This window comes from Hippopotamus amphibius, chromosome 4 (assembly GCF_030028045.1).
Source record: "Hippopotamus amphibius kiboko isolate mHipAmp2 chromosome 4, mHipAmp2.hap2, whole genome shotgun sequence".
Taxonomy (NCBI): Eukaryota; Metazoa; Chordata; class Mammalia; order Artiodactyla; family Hippopotamidae; genus Hippopotamus; species Hippopotamus amphibius.
The window spans coordinates 64,156,117-64,163,379 of record NC_080189.1 but is presented as its reverse complement, the minus strand read 5'-3'; the positions used below and the strand labels follow the sequence as shown (position 1 = coordinate 64,163,379).

At 35.4% G+C, this 7,263-nt stretch overlaps 1 pseudogene; it reads right to left on the bottom strand.

Annotated features, from left to right (window-relative positions):
• Window positions 1–2,664: 2,664 nt before the first annotated feature.
• On the bottom strand, window positions 2,665–3,111 carry LOC130851882 (60S ribosomal protein L27a-like; annotated as a pseudogene).
• Window positions 3,112–7,263: the final 4,152 nt, after the last annotated feature.

Below are 7,263 nucleotides of genomic sequence, written 5' to 3'. Positions count from 1 at the left end.
GGCAGGTATATTGAACTAAATTGAGTGTATGTTGGCACAGTAATTTGGAATGCTTTCTCCTCCGATAGGTGATAACAGTGTGGCAGTGGATCACACAAAGAACAGACCTTTAGAATGTTTTTCTCATTCATGTTAAGTTCAGAAAAAATAGAACTCAACTCACCTAGGAAGCACTTTTCTGTTAAATAATTTGGCTCAGTTTATCCCTTTATTGGCAATCCTTCAGTACCAAGAATAAACCATGTTTAAATAACATTTAATTCTATTTGTTAGACTATTACCATAAAATTCTCTCTTTTTATTTGTTTCACGTGACTGTCTCATTAAATACTTAAATACTCAAACATTTACTCAAATACGTACTTTAAAGGCTATGGTAAAGTAGTATGTTTTCTATTTTTTTTTTTAAACATTTCTTCTTTCTTTTCCATTCTCCTTACCCCAGTACCTCAGTACCTGGTACAGTAGTTTTATTTGTTTGTTTGTTTGTTTGTTTTTAATTGAACTATAGTTGATTTATAATAGTGCTTACATAGCAGAAAGATTTAGAAGATTTAAATTAGCCAATTGATTTTTTAAATTGAAATTCATGCACACATAGAAAAATATAGCCCTATGCAACAGCTATTTGTTTAACCAGCCTGTTGCTAAGTTTTAAATATAAATTAATACAAATTAATACTTTTTTTAAATATGAAAATTTGTTTGGCACGCAAATTCATCTCCTAATATTTCAGTCTAAAAACCCTGATAGCAAGTTGTAGTTGTTGAAAATTGACAGAGTAGTTGCTAAGTGTAAAAGCTGTTGACAGTTTTTAACAGCTATTTTCTAAGATGTCATTCCCTATGTACTCAGGAGAGCCAAGTTAAACATTTTGTACTGTTAATCTTAAGAAACTATGGCATTTCAAGCTTTACAAGAAGAATTAAGGCTGAACCTACATATATAATTCACTATTATATTCCTGTTTTTAAAAGAATCAATTCTGTGTACAAAGTGAGGTTTATACCACATTAAACTTTCAGGACATTCACTCAGAGGGCCTTAATAGCTCTGCTGGTAGTGTTTTCTTCAGCAGAAGATGATAATATTGACCTGTGAAGTCATAGAAGTATTCTGTGTAATAACAGCTAAAAATTATTTCTAAATCCTTAAGACCCATAAAATCTCATATCAATAGCCAAGTTAAGCTATACTTTCATTTTTCCTGTCTAATATTAATTTCTCTCTGAACTGTTTTGTTGGTGGGATTTGAAAAATATTCTTTATATTACAGTAGATTTGAGAGAACCTTATTTTGATTTAATCAAACATATATAAATAGAAACTTCAAAATGTAAACAAATCAAAAAATTCAATGTGTGTGCATGCACCTGTGTGCGTTTTAATAAAGCTGTTTATCAGTGTTGAGCATGTAGGGCTAAAGTTAAAAAATACCTTATAGTTTATCAGCCCGTAGGTTTTTCTTGCTAGCATAGTTATAAACATGGATGGCTGGTTTAAAGCGAAGAAAAGCAGTTATTAATTTTAAGAAGGATTTCCTTACATGCATTTTCAGTAAACCATTTCTTTTTAGTGATCATACGCTGTATGCACTATCAGTATAACACATCATGCCTGGTTTCATCAGCAATTATAAAATGTCATCTTCTAAGATGTGACAAACTCAGTAGGTTAAAATGGATGCGGTTCACTAAAGCCCTTGACTCTAACTTTGAATAAAACTTTTCCTATTGAATAGATTTAAAAAAATACATTAACAAAGGAAAAAGATCCAATTAGGTCCTTATTTTGCAATATTGCATAGTGAATAGTGCATAATCAAGGAATCTATAAAAGTATAAGGACATATTGTTTTGCCTTGTTGATATTATCAAATATAAATAGAGAATATAATATAAAAATATAAATGGAGTCTGAAAAGTATAGTTTATCAAAATACAACATTAAAATGTATAATATAAAGATGCTGTAATCTTTTAAATTGTAAAATGGGTCATGAAAGTATAATCTCTAATAATATTTCATGCTCTCAAAACAACAGGCACGGTGCTAGGCATATAGTAAGTATCAATCTGGAAAAGTTGTTAGGAAATAATAAAAAGATTCTAATTTCTAGACATATCAGAACTTCCACTGCTCCTTTGGAAAACTCACTATCCTAAGCTAACAGTTTTAGATGATCATTTTAAAAGTTTCTTATGTCCCAAGAAGACTAAATGACAGTGTACATTCTTTGCATAGTATTTTATCAGTTTGTTATCAAGTACAAAGATACCCATGAATATGTTTGAGGTTGAGCATTTTTTAAAATCAGATCTATATAAAAAAGAGAGGAACACAGACTTTTTACATTTTTCAGTTGGCGGTGAGGTAATGTTCAAATCTACCTTATCATTTTGGATTTGCCTCAAGGGTAGTCATCATGTGTTAATATTCTCCTGTGTATATTGTCTCCCCACTAGATATATTTATCAGTCTTATTGACTGAGCATAGTGTCGATTTAAGAAAGTTGGGAAGAAATCTGAGGGTAAACTTTTAAAAAGCTTAATATTTAATTCATTTACCACATAACAAGAATGTTGTACAGTTCAAAGTTAGAGTTTTTTTTTAGAAGAGAAAAGCACTTGTTAACATTTAATGACTCTCCCACCATGTGGCTTCAAGCTACCCGGACACAAGCCCCACCCACACCTTAATCTTCTCCTCAGCTCTTCTGCTGAAGAATTTGGCCTTCACGATGACAGGCTGCTTTGGGAGCTTTCCCCTCCCGAGAACTTTGTAGTAACCGGATCGCACCACATCAGTGACAGGAGCAGCTCCAGTCTTGTTCTTGGCAGCATTTACCCATGTCTGCTCACTGACCAAGGTCCACAGTTTATCAAGGTTGACAGTTGGGCAGAAGCTCTGGTTCCTCTTTAAGTGGTAATGCCTCATACCAACCCTCCCACAGTATCCTGGGTGATATTTGTCAAAGTTGATCCTGTGGTGATGCATGCCTCCCGGGTGTTTCCGGTGTTTGCCGATGCGGCTGTGCCCGTGGCTCACGCGGGCCCCTAAGTTTCCGGATCTTCCTTAGTCTGGATGGCACGTTGGCGGCCGAGGCGAAAGAGCAAAGTTAGAGTTTTTAATGCTTTTATTTGCAATAACATAAAAGCCATCTAATTATAAAAGCAATTGCCTTTGCATTGTGGGAAAAAATTAGTTCCGATTCCACAAAATCCTGGACGTCCTCCTGTGATATGCAAATAGTTACTTAGCAGGAATCATTGCCCAGTGAAAATTATCATAAAGTATTAATGATCTGATACAAGAATATTCCATAGAGCAGAATCTACAATTTTAGATTCAGAAAAGGCTTTTGAAATAATTTTGTTAACCCCCCCTCATTTATTAGATGAGAAATCTGGAGTCTAGACGTGTTAAAGAATGTGCCACATCTAGTTAGAGTCACACTTAGGACTAGAATTCAGGTGTCCTAGTTTTCTAAATATTCTTTCCATCGACGTGTAAATTTTCACTGGACAAATGATGATTACCCCGTTTCTTTCTTGGTGGAAATCCTCCACTGTATGTTAGCACTCATGTGAAGGAAATCAATATGGTCTTATACCAGGAGATGGCTCTTTAAATTAGTTTTCTAGAAGTAATCCAGTTTAGTTTGACGACTAACAGGGAAAATAAAAGGCTGATCTTTCAAGATTTATCCTTATAAATGTATGAGTTAAAATTATTATATTAACCTCTCAGTCTTTATCATTATGCAATTTCTGCTTACTAAATTTTTGCCTGGTACAAAGTTTCCTTTAAAGCAGTTTAATACCTAATTTGAGATTTAAGAACAGGGATAGATTTACCATAGTAGGATATACACAGTAGTTAATGGCACAGTAACATTTCAGGTTTTAAATCTGAAGTTAGAATGAAAGTGAGTGCTGCCAAAGATTGGGTGATAAGCTCAGAAGAGGAAGAAATGTGATTATCCTACCACCCAGGACCTCATATTTTCAGGTGAATAAGTTTGTCCAGCCTGTAAGAACAGCTTTGCTCAATGATGCTGAGAGAAGCCAGCTGAGAATTACCAGCAGTCTCTTGAGTGGACATGGCTCAGTAGTGCCTAATCCAAGGGGAAAAGATTAGGCTGACTGCCCTGGCCAAGACAGAGATTGAGAGGATTGTAGCTAAAGATAAACATGCAGAGAGGTGTTTAGGAGAAAGGAGCAGAGGTAGATTTGGCCCAGGTATATAGGTACAGCAGTTCAGGGCAAGATGAATTATTTTTCAGGTTGTACATATCAGAAATAAGGAGTCCAAAGTAACTTTTAGGAGATACAGAATAGTATCCAAGTTTCTTCAGAACATGGATGTTCCCCCATTTGGATTTGGCCTACCAAATGGAGCACACTTACAATGGAGTTTCAATGTCATTGGGAGAGCAGTGGGCCTCTCCAACAGCATCGGCTACCATTTGGGGCTGGTTTAGCTTGTTCTGCTCTGGCAATCTCTGTTCATGAATATCCATTTGCTGATATCAGTAAGTGGAAATATATTCTTTACTCGGGGCAATTCTAAGTAAATAAAATTTGGGTGAGGGAATTCACTCAAGAATATCTCCTGTTCACTCCTATTGAATTCAAGAAACAGGTATTGATAAGCAACATGCTAGACCAGGTGCTATATGGACTATAATCCAGAAGCTGAAGTTAAGATACATACAAACTGTCATCTAAAACAAGTGATCTGTGCATGGATTTTTCTGGAAGATGCAAGGTGAATGAACCTTAACACAAATTCCTGTCAACCTCATGGCATGTTTCTTCCCAGCATCAACTTCCTATTTTATGTAAGCCCATTTTGATTGGTACCTCTGCCCTGCCTCTGAAATATAATCACTTAATATCCTAAATAGTCATATCTGCTCTGTTTTATTTTGTATCCCTACTCTGATGATGTTTGAATCTGAAAGATAAATGTCTTCCTCTTCCCCTGTCTCCCATAACCTTTCTTCTCTCTCTTTAAATCAAAATCTGCTCTTAAGGCCATGGAATATCCTCTCCTCAATGGATCTGGGCCAGGATGATCACAGCTTTTCTCAGTGGAAAAGCTGAAATATGACGGTGCATCTCAGTCCAGATGACTGGACTGAAGTAGGGATGTTTTTACATAAAAGGAAGAGAGGAATATGAGAGAAAACCAATCGAGCCAGTTTAGTGCCCTTTTGTACTCACTTGCCCTAACGTGGCTGTGAAAGTACAGAAGTAAAATTGGCCTAAGAAGGGCATGGGTTCAGGTTCCTGCATAGATGAGGCTCTGTCACATCATTAGGACAAGCCTCTGAGTCCAGCAAAGGTGGTAGTTGAGGGTGAGAGGGATGTAGCATGGATAGTTGAAGAGAGAGATGGTATCAATTGTAGCCTGCTACCAACTGCAGTGGCAATAGTTATAGTTTGTCCCATTAGCTTTTTTTTTTTTTTTTTTTTCTGAGTTTCTCCTTAGGAAAAGAAGCTCACCAGAATACTGGAGAATCTGCTTTGGGAGGGATGGATTTTAGTATACATGGAGATACACTGCCCTGATCCCCTTTCAAAAGGATTTTCTGCCTAGCTGTGGATTGTGTAGTCTAAAGGCAACTTCCATTTTTTAACTTTTTCAGGGTGTGCCAGAGCTTCAGAGAGCTGCCTTCCTAAGGTCAAACCTTTCCTGGGAACCCTGGATCCAGTGACTGAGTGAAGCAGAAATATAAGGTAGAGCCATGTACCTAATACAATTTACTGTATTGTGCACTTTCCTCTCAGTGGTAAAAAGAGTAAAAAATTTATCTTTCCAGTACAATTTTTATCATATGAACAGCTTTTCCTAAGTACTTGAGCACAAACATGTTGGACATTTTGTACCAAATAGTAATGGCCAAAATTAAAATTTTAGAGATTATTTAATGGGTACTTGAATTCTTTGAGCTACTGATGTTTGGTAGGTACATCTAATAATTATGTGTTTTTCAGAGTAAAGAAACATATAGCTAGCTGCCTATTAGATAGCCATTACCTTCTTCTTCCTTAATTAAAAACAAAAGCAAAAACAAAACACTAAGATTCCTTGGGCAAATACTATGTAAACTATGGAGATAGATATAAGCAAAAGGCACAGAGAGGAACTTCCAGGTACGCTCCTTCAGACTGGGATATGCACTTAGCAAAAGCCCTCTTTGACTGTTACTTTTCATCCTCCTGCTTCTTTGCTTGAGTCCAGGTGTGATGCCTGGAACTCCAGACATTTTGTAACCTGAGACTAATTTGAAGGTTGAAAACAAGTGCCAAGTAGAGTAAAGCAGAAAAATAAAAGGATCTTGGGTTCTGACCACACAGTGGAGTTGTCAGACCTATGGTGGAATGCCTTTCTCAGAACTCATTTTATAGGAGAGAGTTAGGCTTCCATCTTTTTAAGCCATGGTTATTCCTGGCTTCTGATGCTAGCCTCTGAATGAAACTCTAGGTGACAGTTACTTTAGCCTGGTAACCAAAACAACATGATTGAATTATTTAACAAGTTGAATTCTATGCCCATGTTGGATATTTGATTTATTTCTTAGTTTTCAGTTCTATATGAATATTGTCATTGATAATCGTGAAAAAATATTTTTCCTCAGTAGAAGCTATATTTATGTCTTGTCTTAGCTTATCCATGGCAATTCCGGACTTTGGGTAAAATAGTTAATTCTTACTTTGAGTAACATCTTCAGAAACATAAAAATCTGAAAATGTAAAATACTTTATGAATGGTATGAATAATTTTCCTTTGGTTTTAACTGGATTTAGAGATATTAAAAATCAGAATAGCTTAAAGCATCTTCAGTGGTCACTCATCCTTTATAATTAATCTCACACAAGAGAAAATTTTCATTAATCTTAAGTGTCTAATTAGTCACTTATCTGCAGTCAGGGATTTGTAGCTACATGCTGATTTAATTAGAATGTCTTTAAAATTCATTTCTTTTATCTTCTTTTTCTTTTTTATATGAACATTTTTTGATGAAGATGAATTTTTGTTTAGATATCTATATAGTTTTGTTTAGAATCTACATCATCTGATTAGATTTCTTTCTCAAATATGCACTAAATGATATGGGCCAGGGATTAAAGACTAACCACCCAACTTCAAAATTAATTTAGGGGACCAAATTGAGATTTAAAGGCATAAGATTTACTTAATTATACTCCCTGTCGATATGAAGGCAACTATAATGTGGGAACTCTAGAAAATC